The following is a 27693-nucleotide window of genomic DNA, read 5'->3' on the forward strand; positions in this document are numbered from 1 at the left end:
TAGGCCAAAATACATATCAGTTTAAAATACTGTCCTGTAATGGTTGGCTCATATAAAGGTGTACCTTTTCAAGTCACTGGAATATATTTGGACGATATCTTTAAGTCATATTCTGATTAATTACCATTTTCAGGAGACTCATAAGGGAAGTATATTGGTTTATTTTAGTAGCAACTTTTTCATGTCTCTCTGCCAAAACTTCTCTTCTCCCCACTCCTGATATCTAGCCCTTTGGTTCTCAGTCAAATGCCTCTCTTCCTCAACTCCTAAACAGCTATGATACCTTACTTATTTAGAATCAGGACGTGCATTGTCTTGGATTGGTTTCCCTAGCGGCATACTCTGGGAAGAGTCCACTTGGAAACAAAATTCTCCTGTTGGGGAAATCTGGAGGAAAGGAAACCAGGTGACAATGCAGCATCAAGCACTTACATGGAAGTTAAGCGTGGCTCAGTCCTTCAACGCAACTCTGAAATACAGCATAGGTTAATTATATCCCAAAACTGTTACTACCACAAGATAGGATATTAAGATTACTAACCTGCTGGCCCTTTTAAGGACTGGCCTCAACATATGGGCAGGAGAGGGTGGTGACTCTCAGGTACTTGTGGCTAGAGTTCCTAAGGAGTATAAATGGCTCCACGTTGGACGACTAACTGAATATACCTTGGTATCTTACCTTGAGATGGTAATCTATTTCCAACAGGCACAGAGATTAGGATTTACAACTACTGCATTCAGGAACATACTTTAATCCATATGTAGCCCTTGGGGTGTAGTGGTCACACACTTAGGGCTGTGATCCACAGGGTCAGTAGTTCAAATCCACCAGCAGCTCTGAGAGAGTAAGACTGAGCTTTCTACTCCCATAAAGAGTTACAATCTCAAAACCCCATCACTATGAGTCAGCCTTGACTCGATGGCAATGACTACATCAAGGGACTCAAACCGAAGAGCAATGGAGTGGTTGGCACAGGACTGGAACTGTTTAGTTTTGTTGTGCAGAGGGTCGCTATGAGTTGCAACCAACTTGATGGCTCCTCAACAACATGAGGCAAATAAATCAATTTGGTCTTCTTCTTTGCTTCGTGAAAGATTGTTGCTAAATCAGTTCTGACTTACAGCATATATACGCACAACAGGATGAAACAGGGCCCATCTTCACAGTCTTTGCTATATTTGCACCCTGCATCAGTCCACCCATTGAGGGGCTTCATTCTCATGGATCCTCTGTTTCCCACGCGCAAGGCATCCGAGACGACGTCTCAACATGGTAGCTTCTAGGAGCATCCTAGTTACACTGTTTACTGCACGGTTTTGCTTTAGATGCTGGCAGTCCATGAGTTAGTCCATATTCCTTACCAATATCGTAACTCAAATGCATAAATTTTTCTAGTTTTCCTTATTCATTATCTTCCTTTCACAAGTATATGAAGCAAGTGATACATGTTGCGTTGGGTCTGGCACACCATATTTGGTGATTTAATGAAAATACTCTTGATGTTTTTAATGTTAATTTCAAAATGATTGCAAAGGGGTGAAGAGTGCAGTTTTGTGAAATTGCCAGATAAGGAACCATGTAGTAATCTAATATCACTTGGTTTCAGTAAAAGAGGGAGGGAAGGACTCAGTCAGTTACTCAGATATAAAGATTTGCCAATGGTTGATCTGGTCTATTTTCACTGTAAGCATCATTTGTAGAGCCATTCCTTCCTTTTATTTTTTGACTGGGTACAGTGTACTTCATTGATGGTACATGACAAGGTCGGGCTCTCTAAGACCCTCCCCTTCCTTCAAGGGGTCTGGATGGAATATTCTCAGTGAGTTGGGACATCGAATTGGGGGATCGAGTTGAGAGGCCCCAGCAGCTGAGGGTCTCTCTTCCTCCAGTGCTGTTGCTGGGGCTGGTGGTCCATGAGAGCTCGTACTCCTCGGAGGTCATGTGGACTATGAGGTCCACCACTCTGTTGCCAAATTCATTGTCACCCCAGGAAATGGGCTTGGCAGTGGTCATTGAGGGCAATGCCAGCCCCAGCATCCACGGTGGAAGAGTGGGAGTCACTGTTGAAGTCACAGGAGACAACCTGGTCCTCAGTGTAGCCCAGGATGCCCTTTAGAGACCATCAGATGCCTGTTTCACCACATTCTTGATGTCATCATACTTGGCAGCTTTCTCCAGATGGCAGGTGAGATCCACGGTGCACACACTGGGGGTGGGGACATGGAAGGCCATGCCAGTTAGTTTCCCATTCAGCTCCGGGATAAACTTGTCCACAGCCTTGGCAGCTCCAGTAGATGCGGAGATGGTGTTCTGGGCAGCCCCATGGACATCACACCAGTTTCCCAGAGGGGCCATCCCCGGTCTGCTGGGTGGCAGTGAAGGCATGGATTGTGGTCATGAGTCCCTCCACTATGTCAAAATTGTCACGGATGACTTTGGCCTGGGGGCTAAGCAGTTGGTGGTGCAGGAGGCGTCGCTGACAATCTTGAAGGAGTTGTCATACTTCTCGTGGTTCACGCCCATCACAAACATGGGGCATCGGCAGAAGGGGCAGAGACCATCACCCCTTTGACACCGCCCTTCAAGTGAGCCCCAGCCTTATCTAGGGTTGTGAAGATAACAGTGGACTCTACGACATACTTGGCACCAGCCTCGCTCACCCCACTTGATGTTGGCGGGATCTCGCTCCTGGAAGATGGAGAGAGCCTTCCATTGACAATAAGCTCCCGTTCTCGGCCTGGACGGTGCCATTGCAATTCCTGTGGGTGGACTCACACTGGAACATGTAGACCGTGGAGTTTATGTCAATGAAGGGGTCACTGATGGCAATGATGTCCACTTTACCAGAGTGGAAAGCAGCCCTGGTGACCAGGAGCCCGATTCAGCGGAAACTGTTCGCTCCGACCCTCACCATCACGTTTCCAGGACGCAGCTGGGGCTTCGCGGGAGGGGAGAGGTGGCTGCCGGTCACGTGAGTTGCAGCGGAGAGCTGAGCCTTTTTTTTTCTCTTTCTTCCTTTAATCAGGATGGTCTCCTTAAATGTATAGCTTAACTGTGTGAGCTAAAGTGTGTTTCCATTTCTCTGAGTATTGATTATTTTAACCCATTTAATGACTATAAATTTTTTGAGATTTTTAAAAATAATTTTATTGGAGACTCACAGCTCTTATCACAATACATACATACATACACACATAGTGTCAAGCAAATTTGTACAGGTTTTGCCATCATGACCATAAAATTTTTTATGAAATTCTTTCATTCTAGGTAAAAACTGTGTGGAGTATTTATATTGTGGCATTAGCAGAAGCAAACAACAGTGTTAAGTAATTTGGAAAAAAAGTAAATGAAATGTGGTGAATATTAATGACATATAGGGAGATTGAAGTGAATCCCAGAAGATCAGCTAGAAGACTATTTGGGCGAGAATGAATAATAGCCTGCTTACGAATGGCAACTGTAGATGGAAAGAAAAATACAGATGCAAAAGTAATTATGAAAGATAAATCAACAGAAGTTAATGACTGAGCCAATGGAGAGGGACGTGTGTAATCTATTGTGAGGCTTGGTGGTATGTACTCTGACCAGAATAAGAACATCTAAAGAAGGGATAAGTCTGCTGACGTTGCTTGAGGGGGTCTGATGTGTTCAGTTTCCAACACATAAAATGTTCCTGCCGGAGCATCCACGCTCCTGCCGTGTTCCTTATTCTCTAGGAGCAGAACATACATTTGTGTTGGGCAACGCTGCTCTGTTATGCTCAGCTGACTCTTCCCCGGCCCCGCCCCTACAGAAATGAGTCTGAGCCCCATTCCTTTCATGAAACCATTGCTCGTCCACAGACCTAGCGATTAATTCAGGGGCATGACCCAGTTGGATGCAAGAGTGAAAATGAGATTTTGCTAAAACTTTTGGGAGTGAAAGAATGTTTCCCCCCGCCCCCCACTGGTTTTCCAGCATTTAGTCGTGGCTGGCATCAGGACATTGCCTGAGAAGTAAGTCAAACCAGCAGAGAGTGATGCAAACTATGGAATGAGCCTCTTTCGTGAAGGCATCCTTTGAACCACTAATCCAAGTCTCTCTCTACATTTTAGTGTATGAGACAGAAAGTTAAATTTAGGATTAAACACTTTGGGAGGAGGCTCTTGTTACTGACAACCAAAGAATCATAAAACTATTCTAGTTGCTTCCTAAAAGCAGTCTCTGAAAATGAAACTTTTGAAACAAATTAAGAAGAGAGAAAAGAGCATTACAGCTCTTAGAAAAATTAAAGCCTTAGCATTTATGGAAGCAGACATTTATATTTGTCAAATTTCTTAAGGTGAACATCTGTTGAGGTTTTCATTTCAGTCTTTTTTCCCTCTAAATACATGGCATAGTTCTGTGGGCATATGCATGTGCTGAACTATATCATTACATTTTTTTTAATATATTGCAATCTCCTTCTGAATCCATAAGCAAGACCTTCTTTGACATGTGTTCCTTCATCAAGCCACAAATTACTACTGGAAGAGTAATAGTATATTCCCTCTTTGGAGGGTTGGCATTTCCACAGAATGCCATGTCTTCATTGGTGCCCTGCCTTTTCCATTAGCATTCCGGGGACTGAAACCCCAGAACCAAAGGCAGGAAGATGAATGGTTGAGAAACTGGCATCCTGAGTACATAGGTTATGCTTCAATTAAACTTCTTATAAAAAGTAAAACCAACATCTACATTTTTTACTAAAATTATGGTCTTGTTCTTTCCAAAGGCTGAGTCATTTTCACTTTACCAAGCTCTGACTTTTAATTATTTTATTTTTCTTACTCACATCAGTTATTTGCTTGCAATTATATGCATATATACATATATGTAATAGATTAAGGTGCATAAACTAAATATGTATAAAGGAGTTAGTGTCTATATATTCTGCAGTTTAAATATATTTATGTTGAAATACTCTTTATAACATAATTATAGTTTCCAAATAAATGAATTGTAGTGAATAGAGCATATTTGACAATCTAATTATATTATATTTCTTGTCTTTAATTTAAAATGGCATTCAGTGTTTAGTTATTTGAGGTGACCCAAATTAGGAAACACTTTTTTATTAATTTCCACGTGCTTGCAGAGTTTCAAGGGCTTTTAAATACATATATTCACCAAGCCCTTTGTCTGAGCTCATAATCTGGCCACACAGAGGTGATGCTAAAATGATAAAAGACACTAGGTTATTGTCTTGACCAGTATGGAAGATTGCTCAAGGAAGGCAAACATAAGGGTGACTAGCAATCGTTTTACTGCTTCTTACTGGCATCTTAAACTCAGCATGTACAAAAGAGCTCTTCTTCTAATTGCATCCCTTCAACTTTCTCCTACACAACAAAATCTATCCTTTGCCTGTATCATGACAGCTGCTACCTTCCCAACTCAGTTAATTACAACTACTTGTTTAGACCCCAGGCCTTAGCACATCTTCAGCTTTATACTCTTTCCTCAGATCCATATTTCATCTGAAAGGAAGTCTGGTGAGATCTCTAGATTTTGATCACTTTCAACACTCATTTGCTTCCATTTTGGTCCGCTCCTCCATATTCCTTACTTATGTCACTGAAGTAACTTCATAACTGAGCATTAGGCTTCTGGCCTCTCCCCCTAAAAGTCTTTTCTCAACATCGTAGTTAGAGTTTTCCTTTACAAAACAAAAGTGTGATGATTTTTAATGTAAAAGCCAGTCCTCGGAGAGGCTACCATGTCTTATGGACTGGATGGCCTACTGCTTTTCTGACCTCATCTGCTTTTTATGTTCATGGCCTTCTAGGTCACACTGACCTCTTTTCTTTCGTTAGTCTCTCTTCAGAGAAAGCTCTCCACCTCGCTTATCTTCCTAAATCTTTAGTCCCTCTTATCTGCAATTTATTTGCCAAGGTACTGACACATTCTCAAAAATGTCCATTGCCTAGCCAGGTACCTTGCTTAAGGACAGTCCATGCTTGCACATAAGCTCCCACAGGCAGGAGTCTACCTTGCTCCTTGACTTGTCCCAAGAAACTGGGAGAGCTACTCAGTACACATTTGTTTAATTGTAGAGGAAAAATTCCAGTATAGAGGCAAATGATTTTATCCTTATTTAAATATAAATGTTTTTGGAAATTCTTTAATTTTTTATTAGACATTATGATAATATAATTTATTGGGTAGTGTTTTCATTTCCCAATTTAAGGACACTAAGATCAAAAGTAAACTTTCAAATTTATATCTTGGATAAGTGATGAACCCAGATTCAAATTAATGTTATCTAAGGCCAGACTAAATAACTGTAAACTTTTATCAATGTTCCTACACATGGAGAGCCAAGCAATATGAACTTCTTTTCTCTCATCAGTTAAGTGAGGGTTAAAATATTTCCCCGGTTTGATCCCACATATTATCTCCCATAATTGACCCGATGGCACTTAAGAACTAATAATATCTCCCTTATAGGATTATAATAGGAAATAAATATATTTGAAAATGTGTATTTTCAAATGTGGAACGGATGATATATGCTAAAAACCTTTGCAACAAATGTTTTAATAAGAAAAAATGCCTCAGGGAGCAAAATCCTCATAGGGTGTGTCTGTGTTCTTCAAAGATCTATGATAATTAGGCTAGGGCTCAATGAACAGGTTCATAAAACATTCCCAGGCAGCTTTGATTTAGACTGTAAGCAAAAAAGTGCAAAATTGCTTCTCAAAACTCAAGTCGTTCCTCTAACTAACCATAAAGAATGGTTGATTTTCAAGAAGTTCCTTATGCAGATTTCCCTTTCAGGGCAGTCAGGACCACAGGAGCAGAATAAATGATTTAGAGAATTCGATGATAAATAGTGGTTAACGCTCTCAGGTGCTAAATGAAAGACTGGTGATCCCTGGGAGAAAGGTGTGGTAGTCTATTTCCATAAATATTTGCAGCCTTAAAAACTCTATGGAACAGTTCCTGTGTATTCTATGGAATTGCTATTGCTATGAGGTCAAATAGATGCCATGGCAGTGGCTTTGGCTCCTTTTTCCCCCTTCCATTTGTCTTCTTCTTCTTCTTCTTCTTCTTCTTCTTCTTCTTCTTCTTCTTCTTCTTCTTCTTCTTCTTCTTCTTCTTCTTCTTCTTTTTCCTCCTCCTCCTCTTCCTCCTCCTCCTCCTCCTCCTCCTTCTTCTTCCTCTTCTTCTTCTTCTTCTTCTTCTTCTTTCTCTCTCTCTCTCTCTCTCTCTCTCTCTCTCTCTCTCTCTCTCTCTCTCTCTCTCTCCATAGTGCTCTGGTTTCCATACTAGCTGTGAGGAGTACCATTGAGTAGTACTTCACCTCTCTGTGTATTACAGATTATAAATGAAATAGATAAAGCGAATACATAAATGGTACTCCATCTGCCCCGAATTCAGCTTATCTCTTAAATGTTCATTCAACATTCCAAACAAGATTGGAAAAAGGGAGAAAATATATAGCAAGAGAGAAACTGAGAGAGAGAGAGAGAGAGAGAGAGAGAGAGAGAGAGAGAGAGAGAGAGAGAGAGAGAGAGAGAGAGATGTCACCGAGGATCTGTCACTGGAATGGAAACAAGGAAGAGCTGAATATGAATCTGACTCTTAAAGGAGAGAAAATTTAGATGAGTTGTGAGGCAATTACACCCAGTGGAGTGACAGCATTTATGAAGTGAGCCAATAAACATTCAGTGAGCACTGGGTACCAGATATTCTCTAAGGCCATGAGCAGCACTAATGGATAAGTAAGGTATGGCTCTTTTGTGTTCCTTTTTAAGGTGTTATCTTAAAGGAGAGAAGTTTATGCTGTGGAAGCAGAAAATAAATATTAACAATTGAATGAATCATCAGATTGACACAAAGATGAGAGACAAAGAAGATTTTCATGATAAGGCTTAAAGATATTCTAAGCATAGACTAGATTATTGGGACGTGGGTCTCTGAAAAAAACAAATGGCTTAGAAGCAGAATTGCATGTAAATGAAAAGGGTTTCACTAGTCCTGTTGTAAATCCATCTAGTTTACTTTGAAACCTTTGTTTAATTGGGGGGGGGGAAGTCCTTCGAGCAGTTCAGACAATTATTTCATACTTTTAAGTTTTGGGTTGTATTTTTAGTGCTATACAGACTTGGTACTTATTGCACATGCAGAACCATCTCTGAGGGAAGCTCAGGAGCTTATTGACATTTTCTATTTTCTTCTGTTTTTCCCCAAATTGACACATATATATTTTATTTCTCAAGGAAGCATAGTTAGACACATTGATCCCACAGCAAAGCAAATTTATTCTTGAGGGACTAAAGCAAACACCATGACTTTAATTGGCTCTAAGAAAACATACCCAGCATTTCCCGCTCGCTCCCCACTGCATTTGAGGTAGCACGAGGTCGAAGTTTGAGCAGAGGGATGTCAGTGCAAGTAATTACAAGCTGCAACATAATTTCCTTGAAACTATACACATACTACACAAATACTTATTTGTGGTTATAGTGTGGGTAAAGTTACTATAAAAATAGTAGCACACCTTATAATAGTGTCAGATGTCCATAATTTACCTTTGCTATATCTGAAGTGTCATATCTTGTTCCAGGCTTAATATTTAGCAACTAACAATTTAATGTACAAATCTCCAATTTAAGATAGAAAATAATTAGAAGAGTTAGGCTCCCGATGTTACATAGAAAAACATAATAAAAGTGCTTGAGGATTACACAAAATAGGACAGCGATTTTTCAATCATGAAAACAAAGGAGATTTTTCAAACAACTCTTATAATACAAACAGCTAAGGCTACGTGGATATGCAGAAGGATACTAAAGGGGAACATAAATAGGAACATATTTCCTTTATGAAAGTCAATATCATGAGCATACCCTCAATTTGATAGTTGTGTGTCCTCTGGAACTCTCACTAAAACCTTTTATAGTACAAAATTTAGCACAGATTACATGTACTAAAAATAAACTTGAAACCAGGATATACTCTGTCCTTTCTGATATATACTTTGGAGATAAATAAGAATTGGTTCATTGCCCTTGTGTTTTTCATAACCCAAAGTCTCTTGTTGCAAAGTTAAACAATAATAAATAGCTAAATAAAATACCCACAAACCACATTATCATGCTATTAATTAAATAATAGGATCACTATCACCTGTCTGTCCAGTTTTTACTTTGAGAACTAAGGTGTGCATAGCACAATCCATTGTGATTTCAGTCACCGCATACGAACGTGAAAACAGGACAATGAATAAAAAGGACCAGAGAAAAGTTGATGCCTTCGAATTATGGTTTTGATATAGAATTTTGATTATGCTCTAGATTGCCAGAAGAATAAACAAATTTGTCATGAAAAAAGTACAGTCAGAATGTTTCTTATAAGTAAGGCTGGTGAAACTTCATCTCATAAGCTTTGGATATGTTACCTGGAAGTACGAGCCCCCGAAGAAGGTAGAGTCCTAGCAAAATGGATCAACGCAGTGACCACAGCAACGCATGGGTGGTTTGTGAGGGCAGCTCATGTCGAGGCAGTACTTCCTATTGTGATATGCAGAGAGGGCCACCACATGTCAGATTCGACTCCGTAACACCTGGCGACAACATGTGAATCAGACTTTCCCAAGCATTGAGCTGCGTGTTTTGTTTTGTAATTTCCTAAGAATGTTCTAAACCAGTTTGGTACAGAAAGAACCCAGAACACACTCCAAAATGTCAGAGTTTATAGGATTCCTGCAGATTTAAAACCAGTCCTGGAAGTTCGACAAGTTATAACACAACATATAAATTTTAATGGCTCTCCTTGTGAGATTCAAAATTTAGATAATACAAATACAAGTACACATTCAGTCTATCCCTCTTCTTCCCTTATTTTTAATCATTACATCTTATATCATTCCGGTAAAAAACAAAATAAATTAAAAACAACAAAAAATAGCATCTATCACAATGCACAGAAGGAACTTAGAGATGGAAGAAGATATAGAAGGAGGAAATACAAAATAAAATTGCCTACCCAACCAGAGAAATATTTCCTGTATTTACACATAAAACAGAGTTTGAACAATCTGCCAACAATTGTAAATTAAAGAAATTAAATTGCCTTCTGAATGCTAAATGTTAAAATTTTATATGTAAGTTTACTTTAAAGAAACCGAATGGCTCAGAATTAATAATTACTTAAAGAAAGTTATAAAAATGTACTTGAAGAAATAGTGACTTAATGAAATTGGAACTGATAGCCAAGAAATGATTGAGAAGGAAAGACAGAAAATCCTTGTCAATGATACCTTTGGGATGACATTGACTTCATCTGGTGGTTCATGAGGGTATGAGAGTCAGGGATTGACTTGATGTCAATTATTGACCACCAGAATGGAAGAAATGATGAAGCAAAGTTGCAATAGTGTAACATTCTATGGGCAAAATATTGAAAGGGCTATTCAATATTACATCATTTCAAGAGGTAGCATAGGATCGAGAACCAATAGCACTGAAGGAAAATGTTCAAGCATCACTGAAAGCATTAGCTAAAAACAGGACTCCAAGTATATATGTAACGCCAATTAAAATCTTTCAACAAGCTGATGTAATAACCAATTAAAATCTTTCAACAAGCTGATGAAGCACTGGAAGCACTCACTTGTCTATCAAGAAATTTGAAACCTGGCCAACTAACTGGAAGAGATCCATAGGTGTACCCATCCCAAAGAAAGGTGACCCAACAGAATGCTCCAATTACCAAAAATATCATTGATATCACACGCAGGTCAACTTTTGCTGAAGATCATCCAACAATGGTTGCAGCAATACATTAACCAGGATTTTCCCATGGTTAGGGATTCTGACTCAGATTGTTGCTCAGGCCACCGTAGGTCTCCAAGACTATACCCTTTTTTTTTTTTTTTTGACTATACTCTTAACAGAGGTGCCCTCTCACATCTTGTTCCCATTTAGTGGCTGTAAATTTAAACCAAATGCTTTTAGCACCTAATCATTTTGACATGGTGCTCCCAAGATTACTTAATCTTAGATTTCCAGATTTAAACATTGTAAAGTTTGATTTCATCAATTCTATTAAACAGGTGATAAAAGCAGAATTTGCTTTAAATTTTGTTTTGTCTAATAAGACGACTCAGAAACCTAACACTGAAAAGAAAAGCAAGGATTTAAAGGTCTATACTATGAAATATTGAACAAGGAAGACATTAAAATAGTCCATTTCTATTTAAAAATTGTAGGCACATTCTTTAAAAATTAGAATGATTCATTCAATCTTCAAATACAACATATATGTAGTCAGATTTGAGAACTTCCAATCAATGACTTTCTTTTCAGATGTCTTACATAAATTGGAGGACAGTATATGTTCAACCACTTTTTTATTTTTCTTCAATTAATATTTTTGCATTTGTATAAAGGATAACTTTTAATAAATATCACAATTATCTGTTAAAATACTTTTTTTATTTAACTGAATTTTATTGTCTATTCTGCTCTACATTGTATGCTTGGCTATTCAGGTGACCAGGTGGCATGTACAGTTTTTGTGGCTTCTTTGTGATGTCCTAAAATAAATCAAATTATACAGTTAGTAGAGATATCACTGAAGTTATGCAAATAAGGATATAAAAATTAAATACAACCTGTCATTTTCCTGTTCCTTTTAAAATAAAGCAATTCATGTTGTTCCAAATAAAATTCCTGAAGGATAGCATTTTTCCCCCCTAAAAGGGTAGTAAGTAAGAATGAACACTTTTTAACCCAGACAGAAAAGGTCTTTTGAAAACCTAGTCCAACCTATTTATTCCCCACGATCTCTCTTTGCTTCACCATGCCCCAGCCTTGCTCAGAAAGATCATAGCACTTTCTTTCATCAACCTATGCACCTCTGAGAGCAACTTCAAAGCGAATTGTCACACAGTGTGCAGTAGTCTGTAACTACATAAAGCATAATATAGAAGCTGTTCAGTTTGTGGCTCAAAAAACATTCCCCCCAAAACCCCCAAAACATTTCAAACAGGGAAGACATAGCATCTCAAAGGCTTTTTGTCCTTTGTGTTTACTAATGTACTATCATTTCCCAAGCAACCAGATTTGAGAATATGTCTTCCAGCTGTGGGGATTCTATCCTCCTTTACTCTCTCCATTTACAATCAGCCACCCAAGTCTATAGTAACTCCATCCTCACCATGTTGCTTTCTTTTTCATAATGATTTGGCTGGAAGTTCGCAGTCCAAATTGATTTTCCATTAAATCCTCACACACATTTTGATTCAACACATTGATTGAAATCTCTGTGATGTGATAACCTTCTTTCAATGTTCTCCTGTGTTTATCATTTCCATTCAGCCCTCTCTTTTGATCCCTTTACGTATTCCAAGCTTTATCCTTGGGGAAAGTGTGACTAAAGGCCACACTCACAGATGCTCTACCAGTCTTTGTCAGATCAGTAAGCTGAGTCTTTTTGCTATTTTGAGTTTTATTGCTGATTCTTCCTCCAGCCAGGACATTGTAGTTTTAACGGTGATCTCTTTCTAAGTGCTGAACAGTCGTGGTACCTGGGCCCTACCTACTCCTTCTGTAAGGGTAGCGGAAGCTCGGGATCATGTTGTGTAGTAGTCCTTTGGAAGAAAACCTTCCATAGATCTTCCCTTTTTAAAAAACTCTTCTTTACTCTGAACAGGGAAAGAAAACTAGTTAAAGCTTAGTTGGCTGCTCAGAAGTTTTAAAGACCCAGTCAGACTCATCAAGTAAGATGTAGAACATTGTCTTTGTGGACGTGTCTCTGTCTTTGAGACTGTGGTCCTGAGCCTTCAGACCCAATCACTCATTCCCTCCCTCAAGGTACTTGGGTATCTCTCACTAGCACATTTTCATAACTTTGCCCTATGTATGTGCTACTATGTTCATGGATATATTTGAAGGTCCCTTCAGGACCGGTGGTGAGAGTGGCGATACCTGGAGGGTGGAGGGAGGGTGAGTTGGAATGGGGGAACCAATTACAAGGATCTACATATTACCTCCTCCCTGAGGGACGGATAACAGAAAAGTGGGTAAAAGGAGGCATTGGACAGTATAAGATATGACAAAATAATAATAATTTATAAATTATCAAGGGTTCATGAGGGAGAGGGGAACAGGGAGGGAGGGGGAAATGAGAGCTGATATTAAGGTGTCAAGGAGAAAGCAAATGTTTTGAGAATGACGATGATGGCAACAAATGTACAAATGAGCTTGACACATGGATGTATGTATGGATTGTGATAAGAGTTGTACGAGCCCAAATAAAATGATATATATATGTAAAAATCATCTGTTTCTTGATAAACCTATATTTAATTACAGGTGTTGTGCTCATTTTCCTTCCATTGTACTCATACTTAACTTCATATACATAGATTTGATATTTTACTCATAGATTATTGCTATTACTGTTATTTAAGCCTACTGTACATAATGGAATTTACCTTTGTTGCCTTTAACTCTTCCACTCCCGTGTTTTCCATTGCTTTGATTATTTCTAGTCTCCAGCCCAACCTATACAACTCTAATACATTAATCCTGTGACATTGGAAAGTTATGAGCAGCGTCCCTCTGTTGGCTTAAGCATTGGACTCACACTGGCAGGGATTGTGATTCAAACCTATCAACCCCTCCTCAAGAGAAAGATGAGGCTATCTGCTCCCATAAAGGTTTATAGTCTCATAAGACAAATGTAAGGCTGGAATATTTGAAATAGACTTAATCACTGTGGATTTGGGTTGGGTAGAGGGTCAAGATGAGTCAGAATCAATGGATGACAATGACTTAGGTTTGGTCTTTTGAGATAGTGCCCTTATTACACAAGACAAAACAAAACAAAAGAACAGCAAAAAACCCCTTCAGAAATAATTCCTCAATATCTGAAGACTAAATCCAATTTTAACATTCTGTAAATTCAATTTAATATTCTGAGAATTTCCTTTTGATAAGGAAAACTTAAAGTCTACGTTCTTTCTAAAGTCTCTCCTGAAGGTGCTAGATTATAAGAATTTTCCTTTCTTATGATTTCTACAAAGAGAGCTGCTAGTGCTTTGGGACTGCGGACCAAAAGGTGGACAGTTCGGAACCATCCGATGTTCCACACCAAAAAAATGTGGCTGTCTACTTCCTTAAAGAGTACAGCCCTGCAAATCCTGGATGGTAGACCTCCTCAATCCACTAACGTCATGATTAGTTGAAATGCACCAAGAGGCAATTGCCTTGGACTTCATGAAGATCCTTTTTCTATTTTTCCCTTTCTCTATTTTGACACCTAATAAAGTTTTATATTATTTGTTTTGTTTTTAGTTTTATGTTCTCTATATAAAAACACATTAAAATATTTTGATAATATGGCCCATGTTTTATAGTTTATTATGTCCTGAAACAGAATTCCACAAAATAGAGTTATTAAATTAAAATTTAACAATGATAATGGAGCCTCTGGGTGGAACCAGCAGTTAAGGCACTGGTTTCTAACCAAGAGTTGGAGGATGAGTCTGTCCCAAGGCCCCTCACAAAAAAGTGGGGGACTCTATTTCAATCAGCCACTGAAGACCCCGTACGAAACTGTAACTTCCCTGGGACACACATGAGGTTATCATGATTCAGAATGGACTTAATAGCAGTACCTAATCTTGTAGACTTAATGGCAATAGCTAATCTTAGCTCCATCAGTTTGTTTCACCTGTTCTTGAAGATATTTCAGCAAAACCCCAAAACATACATTAAGTATGTTTTAGAGTGATCCTGTCAATATGTAAGAAACTAAATTTAATGACTTCTAACACTCACATGCAATATTCTGTAATATCTTATAACTCTAAGTACTTCTTTGATATTTCTGGGCACCAAAATAGTCAAGTCCAGGTCATACTTACACCTATGACAGAGTAAGTGTTCCCTGCAGGCCTTTTTTACACTGTAATTTTTATGGGAGTAGATGGTCAGGATTTCTCCTCCAAAATGGCTGGGTGGGTTTGAATGGTCAATTTTTCTGTTAGAAGTCCTGTCCGTATGCATTATGCACACCAAGCTCTACCCTTTCCACTGGTTATATGCCTAACATTATGCAACCCATTAAGTTAAAAAAATAGCTCCTTCTATATTTAAACCTAGCATAATAGAAATTCTCTTTGATTAAGAGTAAATTGTACACAGGCAATTAGTATAAGTGATGGCAATAAGTTGTACAGTTGTCAAAAGTTGAATAGCCAATATTGTGTTATCAAATATAAATATATATTTACAACCAAAGAATGTTAAAAAAGAAAGAATGCAGTTGCTAAAACTGTTCATGAGATTTGGTTTCTTAGTTTGGAGGGCTAGGGTTATGGTTTCATAAAACTTTCAAGTTTATTGACATAATAATGTGTCTCATACACACATGAAGATAGTGGATTTTACATTACCTACAATGCTAATATTAATCCCCTCAGGAACGTTCTAAGAAAACTTAAAGACAATTGATTTACTGAAACACACGGTACCCTGAAAGTAAAATTCAGACCAAGCATATATAGTATCATGATACAAAACTGTTAAATAAAGCTTTTTCAGTGTCTGTTTTGAGATTTTTTCTGAAAATGAAAATGCAGAACTCAATGTTCACAAATTATTAATAACTTCAATATGACAACAGAACATCAAACCAATATTGGGGCCCTGTACAACCACGCAGGGCAGATACTCAAGAAATCAACCCCGTGAGCAGACAAATGTTTGTTCTTCAAGACCATACTCATGGATCACATGGTAATACTTGTGCTTCAGGGTCTGAATCCTCTTCTGGTTCTCCTGGTTGAGATTTTGCTCAATTATAGTGGATCTCTCTCTGATATTATGACTAATTACCATCAAGCTGTGTCTCCGGTGCCTGGGCAGGAAAAACCAAGCATCATTATTTAATAGAAAAATCTCAGATGTAATGATATATGTGAAACTTTAAACATTTATAAAGATATAATTTGTAAAATTGAAAAATTACCAAGTGTTCTTTCCCCAAATTACTATGTTGAAAACTTATAAAAAATAGAATAATCACTCAAATAATGTGTACAAAATTTCAATGATCCTTTAATTTCTAGTAAAGAGTCATGGTGATACAGTGGGGCTACTAACTAAAAGATGGGCAGTTTGGATCCGGCAAGCACTCCAACAGAAGAATGATGTGCCAGTCCATTATTGACAGCAGTGGGTTTAATTTATAACCAGTTCACTCTTGTCTCATTCTAAAAATACACTTATTTTTAAAATATATGACTTAAAAAAGGATGCCATATATTTAGGGCATATTTCAAATCAAGTTATGCCAAAATATTTTTCCATACCATCCATACACTCCTAAAGAAAGTGTTTCTTCTACCACATGTTTTATCCTGGTATTGCAATTATTGTCTTTTCTGCATTGTAATTCAGAAACCACAGAACATGACTTATAATTTTTGTAAGGTTCACAACACCAAACAAGATACCATAAACCTGGTGTTAGCTCAATATAGATCGCTTCAGCGGATAAAACAAATGAAAGTGCAGTGTTTTTTTTATAAAGAAAATCAAGGATATCAAATTTAATTGTGTAGATATCCTTGCTTGGGAATGCTGTTGTGGTTATAACATGGTAAAAAAAAAACATGGCTTTTGTTCAGAAAGATTGAATTTAGTTTGGCTTTCTAGAAATGTCAAGATGCAAAAAAAAAAGTACTGCATTTCCCTCAATCTTTTTTGTACATCTTTAAGTCTACCTTTTAAATTGCTTCTGCATTAGAAGACCAAACAATATATTTTCTATAGCTATGGTAATTTATACAGATAAATCTGGGAAAACAGATTAACTTAAAACATATGCTTTATATCTATTTATATTATGACATGTATACATTGTCCATATTTTAGTACTTTCCATTAAAATGTATAGTTTTCCTTATCTTGAAGTACAAGTAATCAGTCTTAAATTTAAATAGAGTAAATGAGTAAGTAGGTAACACAATAAATCAAAGCTTCCTGTTACATATGAAATAGATGTAACTTTATAATTCTATTGCTCTTTAAGGTCCTGAGTAGCACAAATGGTTGACTTTCAGATATAAAGTAAATTGGTTTAAGTCTATCCAGTGGCACTGGAGAAGAAAAATTTGGTTATCTACTGAATAAAAAATCAGACATTGGAAACCCTCTGGAGGACAGTTCTAAGCTGAAATATGTGGGGTCTTATGAGTCAGAAAAAAAAAAACACTAAGATAATGAATTAAGACTCCTTACCAACATATCCTTTTTCTTTTAGAATCATTTCAAGATGGGGATGCATTGTAGATATCCAATGAAGATGTGCTATGTGACAAAGTGCAGGGAGACAGTATCAATTTTTTTAATCTATATATTCCTTCTGTCTTACTTTTCATTCCGTTTTTCTTTCATCTTTTATTGTACACTATCTTTTTTAGCATATAATGATTGAAATTAAGCACCATTAAGTGAATAAGGTAGACGGCTGCAAGTCCAGGGGAAAGTGGCAAAGATGGCATGAAGACAGAGAGGTGGACGTAGCAGGTTTGCTTGGGCTGTCTTTACCAAGAGCTATTTGGAGGGTAGCCACGTGGTGGTGGGGACAAGAAAATGGTGACGATGTCATGGAAGTTTGGTTAAATAGAGAGACTTGGTTCAACAAGTTAGTATGGGGTGGTATTTGATAACATGATTAGTCATTGTTGAATTAAAAATGCACAAATGAGCCAACTTTAATGGAACCTGTGGTCCCGGACTAAACTTGGATATACAGCACTATGAACTCAAAGAGTTTTTAATGCATAAAGTATTGACTTTGTGTACAGTGGAATGAAATATTGTCCAGTGCTGTGCCATCCCCACAAGTATTGTTATGTGTGAACCCACTGTTCCAGCAATTATGATTATCCATCTCCTGGAGAGTCTTCCTCTTTGGTATGGACCTTCTAAGCATGACGTCCTTTCCCAGGGACTGCCCTCGTCTGTCAGCATGTCCAAAGGTCCTAGGAGCAGATCTTTCCATTCTTGCATTTGAGGAGCATTCTAACTCTACCCCTTTCAAGAACAATTTGTTTGTTCTTCTGGCAGTCTATGGTTCCTTCAAAATTCTTTGCCAGCACTGTAATTCAAATGCATCAATTGTTTTTTTGTGTTCCTTACTAACTTTCACAAGCATACGGAATGATAGCTAATTCCATGCTTGGGTTAGATATATCATAATCCTCAATTTGACATCCTTGCTCTTCAAAGCTGTAAATAAAAACGTGGGCAAAAGATTTGTCTAATGTAATGTATTTTTTTATTTCTTGCTTCCATGTGCATTGACAGTGGATATCCAAAAGATGAAATCCTGAAGACAAAGTGGGTGAACAAGAAACTGTGGTGAAGAAAGCTGATGGTGCCCGACTATCAAAAGACATAGTGTCTGGGATCTTAAAGGCTTGAAGGTAAACAAGCGACCATCTAGCTCAGAACCAAAAAAGCCCACATGGAAGAAGCACACCGCCTATGTGATCACAAGGTGTCAAGGGATCAGGTATCAGGCATCACCAGAACAAAAAATCTTACCATAATGAATGACGATGGGAGTGTGAATTTATAGGCCACTGGACATCCCCTTACAGAAGGGTCTCGGGGAGGAGATCAGCCAGTCAGAGTGTGATGTAGCAACAATGAAAAATACAACTTTCTTCTAGTTCCTAAATGCTTCCTCCCCCCCACCCCCATCCCCCACTATCATGATCCCAATCCTATCTTGCAAGTCTGGCTAGACCAGATGATATACACTGGTACAGATAGCAACTGGAAACACATGGAATCCAGGGCAAATGATCCCTTCAGGACCAGTGGTGTGAGTGGCGATACTGGAAGGGTAGAGGGAGGGTGGGTTGGAAAGGGTAAACCAATTACAAGGATCTACATGGTGACCTCCTCCCTGGGTGATGGACAACAGAAAATGGGTGAAGGGAGACATCAGACAGGGCGAAATATGACAAAATAATAATTTATAAATTATAAATGGTTCATGACGGAGAGGAGAGTGGGGAGGGAGGGGAAAAATGAGGACCTGATGCCAGGGGCTTAAGTGGAGAGCAAATGTTTTCAGAATGATGAGGGCAATGAATGTACAAATGTGCTTTACACAATTGATGTATGGATTGTGATGTGTTGTATGAGTCCCTAATAAAATGATTTTTTTTAAAGATGAAATCCTTGACTACTTCAATATTTTCCCTATTATCATGATACTGTATGTTGGTCCAGTTGTGAGGATTTTGGTTTTCTTTACCTTGAGTTCTAATCCATATTGATGGGTGAAGTCTTTGATTTTTCAACAAAAAGTGCTTCAAGCCTTCCTAGCTTTCATTGAGGACAATTGTCTCATATTAACACTGCAGTTTGATCATGGACATTCCTTTAACCTTAATAACATACATACAATCCCACTTCTTAGAAGATTTGCTCAGCACACAATTTGAATAAGTATAGTGAATGGGTACAACTCTGAAGCATACATTTCCTGATTTTAAATGCACAATCCCTTGTTCTGTTCAAATGACTGCCCTTGGCCCATGTATAGGCTCCACATGTGCACAATTAAGTGTTTTGGAATTTCCAGTATTTGAATTATTCATAGCTTATTATGACCCACATAGTCAAATACCTTAGAATCACCAGGAAAACAAGCAACAATCTTACTGTGAAGACAAGAAATTTAAATATGGAATTATCAGGACAGTTACTAAAACATGAACATGATGTTCAGATTGTTATTGTTGTTCGCTGCCAAGAGGTTGATTCTTATTCATCGGGACTCTGAGTAACAGAGTGAAACACTGGTACTGCACCATCCTCACAACTATTCTTCCGTTTGAGCTGACTGTTGCAGCCACCTCATTAATCCATTTTATCAAGGGTCTTCCTCTTTTTGCATGGCCCCTTTCCTTTACCAAGCATGATGTCCTTCTGAAGGCACTGGATTCTCCTGACAACACGTCTACATTACTTGCAAGTATGTCTCTAAGGAGAATTCTGGTTGTACTTCTTCAAAAACAGATTTGTTTGTTCTTCTGGTGCCTTAGTGGTTACAAGGTGGACTGCTAACCGCAAGGTCAGCAGTAAGAAACCATCAGCCACTCTGTGGGAGAAAGAAGATGCTATCCTCTCCCATAAAGAGTTAGTCTCAGAACCTCACTGAGCAATTTTTACCAGGCCTATAGGGTCAAGGGTAGTCAGAACAGACTTGATGGCAGTGAGTTGTTACTTTCAATCTTCAAAAACACCCTAGTTCAAATGCATTGATTTTTCTTTCCACTTCCATATTCCATGTCCAACTTTTACCTGCATATGAAGCAACTGAAAATGCCATGGCTCGGGTCAGTACAACTGAAACCTCAAAGTAATATCTTTGCTTTTCAACACTCTGAAGGTGTCTTGTGCAGTAGATTTACTCAGCACAACACTTTGATCCCTTGACCTCTGCGTCTATTGGCATCGATTGTGGATCCAAGAAAGAAAATCCTTGACGACTTCAATCTTTTCTTAAGGCATTCCCTACTGGTCCAGTTATGAAGATTTAGGCTTTCTTTACCTTGAGTTGTAATTCCTACTGATCTTGATCTTCATCAGCAAATGCTTAAAGTCCTCCTCACTTTCAGCAAACAAAACATAGGTTGTAAATAAGCTTTCCTCCAATCCCGATGCAAACAAAACATAGGTTGTAGTTAAGCTTTTCTCCAATCCTGATACAGCATTTTTCTTGTTTTAATTTAGCTTTTTCTGATAATTTACTTAGCATACAGATTAAATAAAATGGTGAGAAGATACAACTCTGGCACATACTTTTTCTCATTTTAGCAAATATATTTTCCCTTGTTTTCTTCTCATAACTGCCTCTTGGTCCATGTATAGGTCACACATGAGCACAATCAAGTGTTCTGGAAATCCCATTCTTCTCAAGACTGTTCATAGTGGATTATGATTCGCAAAGTCGTGTTCATTTGCACAGTCAATGAAACATAGGTAAACATCTTACTGGTATTTTTTTCTTTCAGCCAAGATATATCTTACATCAGCCATGGTAACCCATATTCTGCTTCCATCTCTGAGTCCCACCTGAATCTCTGGCAGCTCCCTGTCTATGTACTGTGGCAATCATTATAATCATTTTTCAGCAAAATTTTATTTATATATAATGTTAATGATACTGTTTGATAACTTGAGCATTCTGTTGGGTCACCTTTCTTTGGACTGGGTACAAATATGGCTCTCTTCCAGTCAGTTGACCAAATAGCTCTTTTAAAAGTTTCTGGACATAGACTGGTGAGTTCTTCCAGTGCTTCATCAGCGGTTGAAATATTTCAGTTGGTGTTCTATCAATTCCTGGAAACGTGTTGGCTAATGCTTTCAGTGCAGAGTGGGACTCTTTCTTCAGTACAAATGGCTCTAGATTATCTGCTGCCTCTTCAAATGGTTGACTATTAACTATTTTTGGCACAGTGATTCTATGTATTCTTTCCATAAATTTTTTGTTTCCTGCATAATTCAATATTTTGCCAGTAGAATCTATGAATATTAAAATTTGAAGATTGAATTTTGTTTTAAATTCTTTCAGTTTAAGATATGCTGAGTGTGTTCTTTTCCAACTCGGATGTGCATTTCTTATAATATTTTCCTTTCTTTTCTCAAAACACCCTTTGAAGTTTTCTACTTAGCTCCTTGACTTCGTTTCTTCCATTAGCTTTCACTACACTATGATTAAGAGCATTTTCAGAGCCTCTTCTGATATCCATGCTGATCTATTGTTTCTTTCTGTTGTTTTTAATGACCTTTTGCTTTCTTCATGAATGATGTTCTTGATGTCCCCTAAGAGAGCCTGAGGCCATCTGTCATTAGTGTTTGACTCTGTAAATCTATTCTTAAAGTGGTCTCAAAGTTCAGATGAGATTGACTCAAGGTCATATTTTGGCTTTTGTAAATATGTTTTAATTTTATTCGGCTTTCTCTTGAACTTGGTCGTCTGTTCCACAGTCAGCCCCTGGCCTTGTTTTAACTTCAGATACTGAGATTTTCATTATCTCATTCTACAGGTATTCTATCTGAAACATGCCACATGTCTACTGACCATTTGTGGTGAAAAAAGTTATTCATGCTGAAGAAGTCCTTGGTCTTAGAAAATTTTATCATCCAATCTCCAAATTAATTTCTATCACTAAGACTCTTCCAATTATTGCTTCTTCCTCTTTATGTGAAACATTTGCATTACAATCACCAATCTGACCTGTGCATCATGATCGCATGTTCGATCAATTTCAGACTGAAGGTGTTGGTAGAATTCTTCCATTTCTGCATCACTGCCTGTAGTGTTTGGCGTATAAATTTGAATAATTGCGTTGATTGGATTTCTTTGGAAGTGAATGGTTATAACAGGCAGCAGTGTATGTCCAAATAAACCTTGAAATGTCCTTTTTTCAGATAAACATAGATCCAGGAATGGGTTTGAGGCTGGCATTAAATCCTAGCTCCACTTTAAGAACCATGCGTTTTTACAAGCTGGCCCTGCTCCATACTCACCCTCAGGGAGAGAACACAGAGCTATGGGTGCTATGGTAAGGTGTGGTGATGAAATCGGCTGATGTTCTGCTTTCAGATGAAGTAGTATCTGGGGTTTTATAGGTTTATTTACAAAAACTCAGCCATCTCAGTGAGATATCAGTTAATTCCACATGGAAGAAGTACACAAACATTAGTCACTGAATGCTTATTAGTCATATCATTGGAAGGCAAAGGAGGGAATAGTATCAGAGACTAAATGGTGAGAATTGGGTTTGCACAAGGCTATGGATGACAGTGGGAGACCAAAATGCATTTGTGGGATTGACATCGGAAACAAGCCTCTTCATAATAGAAGAACACTCCTGAAACGTTCTGTTTCCATCAATTTTTGCCCACATCATTTTGTTGAATGGTATCTTCTCCTCCTCCAAGTTAACTCCAACCCACCTCCTAGCCCAGGACTCCCCATATTTACCTTCCCTCCTATCCCTTATAACCATCAAAGTCTCTTTCTTTTAGTGAGAAAACGCTTTCTTATTTTTTTCATGCAATATCTGTCCTTCTCTGTTTCTGATTTCCTTTTCCATTGTAGGAAAATGACTTGAAGTGAAAAAATATATCTTACTCATTCTTTTTTATTTTATTTTTCCCTTCCCACAATGAGAATCAGATTTCTGGTATTTAATAGTTTCCCTGAAAGGTCATAGGATTTAAGTTACCTTGGGCAGGCTGATGTGATAAATAACGGAGGGGTTGTTTCATGAGCGATATCAAAGACCAGTAAACTAGTATCAAAAATAGTTTTTATTAACCTAGTATAATAAAAATATGTTTTAACATGGGATAAATAATATTTCTCAAAAAAGATTATATATTTCTAAGTCAAACTTATTAAATTGAGTATTAATCTTGCTAGCATTGCCTTGAGTAAATCTACTTCACTAGACCCCTTTAAAATGTTGTAAAGCAAGAATATTACTTTGAGAGCTAAGGTGCACCTGGCCCACACCATGGTAGTTTCCATTGCCTCATTTGATGTGAAAGTTGGACATTGAATAAGGAAGACTGAAAAAGAATTGATTCATATGAATTATGGTGCTAGTGAAAAATCTATCATTAAACTCCATTCTCTAGGTTTTTTAAAAATTGTATGGCTAAATTCACTTATTATATTATTAAAACTTGCACAATTTTGTAGTATATATTATAAATAATCAACAGCAAAAAAAAACATAGTTCTGCTAGAAGCCCCTTATACAGCTAAATTTAAGCTTCTGCATGTTTAAATTAAAATTCTGTCCAGGAAAAAAAAGGAAATATAAATAATATTTGAAGTAATTAAAACAGTAGGCAGTATTTAAATGATAGATCGTATCATTTTAAGTAGATTTTCATACAGCTTGATTTATCAACATTTCATTAAAATTCTTGTACTGTAAGAAATAGTAAAATACTGTTTTGATTTTGACTTGCTGAACCTTTAATAGTACATTTATTTCTTAGTTATGTGAATATATTTTACATTCATTAGAGTCATGAAACAGAATGTTTTCTTTTAAGAAGGAATATTTAAGTAACTCACCAAAGATATTAAAGATAGCAAGAGACATAGGAAGTTTCATTAGATATAAAAATACTACTAGAACATGTTGTCCCAATAATCTCCTCTCACGGGATGTTTTATGTGATTTTAAAATTGACCTTGCTAAGAGAAAGGAAGGAAGAGTCTGTGGAGTGATTCTATCCAGAGTCCAGTATTTCCTCTGCAATCATTTGCTTTAAAGATTTTCATGCATACCAGTAAATGAAATCAATCCAGGTAAGATATTTCAAAATAATTACAGTTTGATGTAGGATCAACTCTTTTGTTTGAATGTGGCTATTGGTTTTGCAAAAGAAAATTTGCATCTGTAGAACTACTTCTCTTGTTCTACATTAGTATATTCTATACAATTTTATTACATTACATGATTATGATTAAATGGGGGTAAAAACAGCAAGTAAGTAAGTCCTTTTGGGTCCATTTATCTTAGCTCTGAGGTCTGGGTTGCACAATTTGGAGTATATATATATCCAGGACATATATCCAGATACACAAACACAAATTGTAGAGTGTCAGTTCTGAATGTGCTGCTTTTCAAAAATACAATTGTGCTTTTCCAACATAGAAACTATCTATTACCTTTTCCTGGAAACAGGCAACAGGCTCTAAAACTTCACAGAGTAGCCCCATATGAAACAATAGGACTGCTTAAATCTGAGTCAGCCCTAATCGTGTGCATGGAGTAAGTCCTATGGGAACAAAACCATTGAGACAGCCATTTGCTGATAAAGCACAACTCAAAATGAGAGGAAACAGCTGTAAACAATAATTAATAACAGGAACTTGGAATATTCTGAAATTGAATCTATATTAGCAGCTGTTAAAAATTAAATTCTAGATGTTAGTGAACTGAAATGGACTGTTTTAACCATTTTGAATCAGGAAATCATATGGTTTACTATGATGGTAGTGGCACAATCAAAAGGATTAATGTTGTTTCATCATCACACAGGACATTTTAAGAGCTTTCTTGAATAAGAGTGCTCCATGATAGGATTATATCTATTCCCATAGAAGGAAATGCAATCAATAAAATACCATAATATTCAGTTTTATGACCAAACACTAAGTCTAGTTATGCAGAAACTGAAGAATTTAACAACATCTTCAGTCTGAAATTGATCAAACATGTAATCCGGATGCAGAGATAATTATTAGTGATTGGAATTCAAAAGTTACCAAGAGAAAGGAATAATAGTTGGAAAATGAGTTCTGAGTATATAAATGAAGCTGGAGATGCAAGATAGAATTGTGCAAGACCAAGGACTTCATCATAAATAGCCTTTTTAACAACACAAATGTCAATTATATAAATGTGGCCTTCTCCAAATGGAAGACCCAGAAATCAATTTTCCTACATGTATGAGAAGAGATGGTGAGGTCAATATCAGCAGTGAGAAACAGGCCAGGGACTGGCAGTAGACAGATCAACAATTTTCATATAAGTTCTTGTTGGAGTTGAAGAAAATGAAAAGAAGTCCATGAGAGCCGGAACACGACTTTCAGTCTATCTCAGCCAAATTCCGAGCACATCTCAACAACAGACATGCTGCATGAAACACTAATGGCAGGAGGAGACCTGATGACTATGACATGACATCAAGAAGATCACACATGAAGAGAGCAAAAAATAAAGATCAAGTGGATGTCAAAAGAGACTGTGAAACTTGCTCTTAATCAGAGAGTAGCGAGGAGAAGTGAAAGAAATGATGAAGTCAAAATTTGAAGAGAAAGTCTCAAAGGAGAAATTGAGATGACAAAGTAAAATATGAAATCTGCAAATACCTTGAGTTAGAAGAACATGATATATCTTAAAATGAAAGATCTGAAGAAAAATGTGCAATATTGAAACATTCTATGGCAAAATATTGAGTGGTGAAGGAAGTAAGGAAAGAAGATGGAAGAATGACAGTCACTGTGATAAATGAAACTGGCCGGCATCCCACCATTTCAGCAAGTAGCATGTGATCCAGAACCAGTAGCAGTAAAGGAAGAAATCCAAGCTGCATTGAACACATTAATCAAGAGTAAGACTCCCAGAATTGATGGAACATCAATTAACCAACTGGGCCAACTGACTGGAAGAGATATTTGTACCTAAATAGATACCATATTTGTAACTATTCCAAATAAAGATGGCTCCGCAGAATGCCCAAATTATCGAACAATATCCTTGCTATCACATGCAAATAAGATCTTGCTAAAGATCATTCAATAACAATTGCAACAATACATCTCAGGAAGCTCTCAGAGGTTCAGGCCAGATTCCGAAAAGGATGTGCAACAAGGGCATCATTGCTGACGTCATATGGACTTGGGTTGAAAGCAGAGAATGAAAGAAAGCTGTTTACTTGCATTTCATCAACCATGTGAAGGCATTTGATTGTTTGGCTCATAACCAACTATGAAGAAGGGGAGTTCCTGAACACTTCATTGCGCTCACAAGGAACCTCTACATGGATCTGCTGTGCAGACAGAACAAAGGGATACTACATGGTTTAAAAGCAGGGACAGTGTGCACCATGGTTGTATCCTTTTGCCATACTTTTCAGTCCATATGCTGAATAAATCATCATACAATCTGGTTTATATGATGAAGAAGCAGTATTGGAATTAGAGGAATTCTTGTTAACAAACTGAGATATGCAGATGATATAACCTCGCCTAATGATAGTGAGGAAGACTTGAAGCACTTGCTGAAGAAGATCAGGGATTGCAGCCTTCAGTATGGATTACACCCAATGTAATGAAAACCAAAATCCTTAAAATTGGGCCAATAGAAAACATCATGAAAAATGGGGGAGTTTGAAATTTTCAAGATTTTCATTTTGCTTGGATCCAAAATCATTGTTCATGGAAGCAGTACTCCAGAGAGTACTTGCATTGGGTAAATCTGCTACAGAGAATGTTTTAAAGTATTGAAAAAGCAAGGATGTTACTTTGAGTACTGAGGTGTGCCTGACCCCAACGACGGTATTTTCAATTGCCTCATATGTATGTGAAAACCAGGCGTTGATAAAGGAGGACAAAAAGTAACTGATACATTTGAACTATGCTGTCAAAAAATACTGAAAGTTCTATGGACTGCTAAATAGGACAAGAGATCTTTCACGAAAGAAGTCCAAGCAGGATGCTGCTTAGGGGTAAGGATGTAGACACGTCATCTCACAGACTTTGCACATGTTCTCAGGAAAGAACATCCTCAGAGCAGGACATCATGCTTGGTAGAGTGAAGGACAGAGGAAACGAGGAAGGTGTTAGTCCAGATTGATGGGCAAAGTGACTGCAACAATGAGCTCAAACAAAAGAAATGTTGTGAGGGGGGCAAGGGCCAGGCCATGTTTGTTTTGTTGTTTATGGGTCTTCATGAGCAGAAACCCACTCAATGACACAAAACAACAACAACAACAATTTTGTAGAATCAGTTTAGCATAATGAATACATAACATTGCACTCGAACTAATATTTGGGCCTTTGAGCATTTCTTTTCAGTCTGTTTTCTAATGAATGTT

The 27693-nt window shown here is 37.5% G+C and overlaps 1 pseudogene; it reads right to left on the minus strand.

Annotated features, from left to right (window-relative positions):
* Window positions 1-1774: 1774 nt before the first annotated feature.
* On the minus strand, window positions 1775-2915 carry LOC142436373 (glyceraldehyde-3-phosphate dehydrogenase-like; annotated as a pseudogene).
* Between the last annotated feature and the right edge of the window lie 24778 nt (window positions 2916-27693).

The sequence above is a fragment of the Tenrec ecaudatus genome, chromosome 1 (genome assembly GCF_050624435.1).
Source record: "Tenrec ecaudatus isolate mTenEca1 chromosome 1, mTenEca1.hap1, whole genome shotgun sequence".
Taxonomy (NCBI): domain Eukaryota; kingdom Metazoa; phylum Chordata; class Mammalia; order Afrosoricida; family Tenrecidae; genus Tenrec; species Tenrec ecaudatus.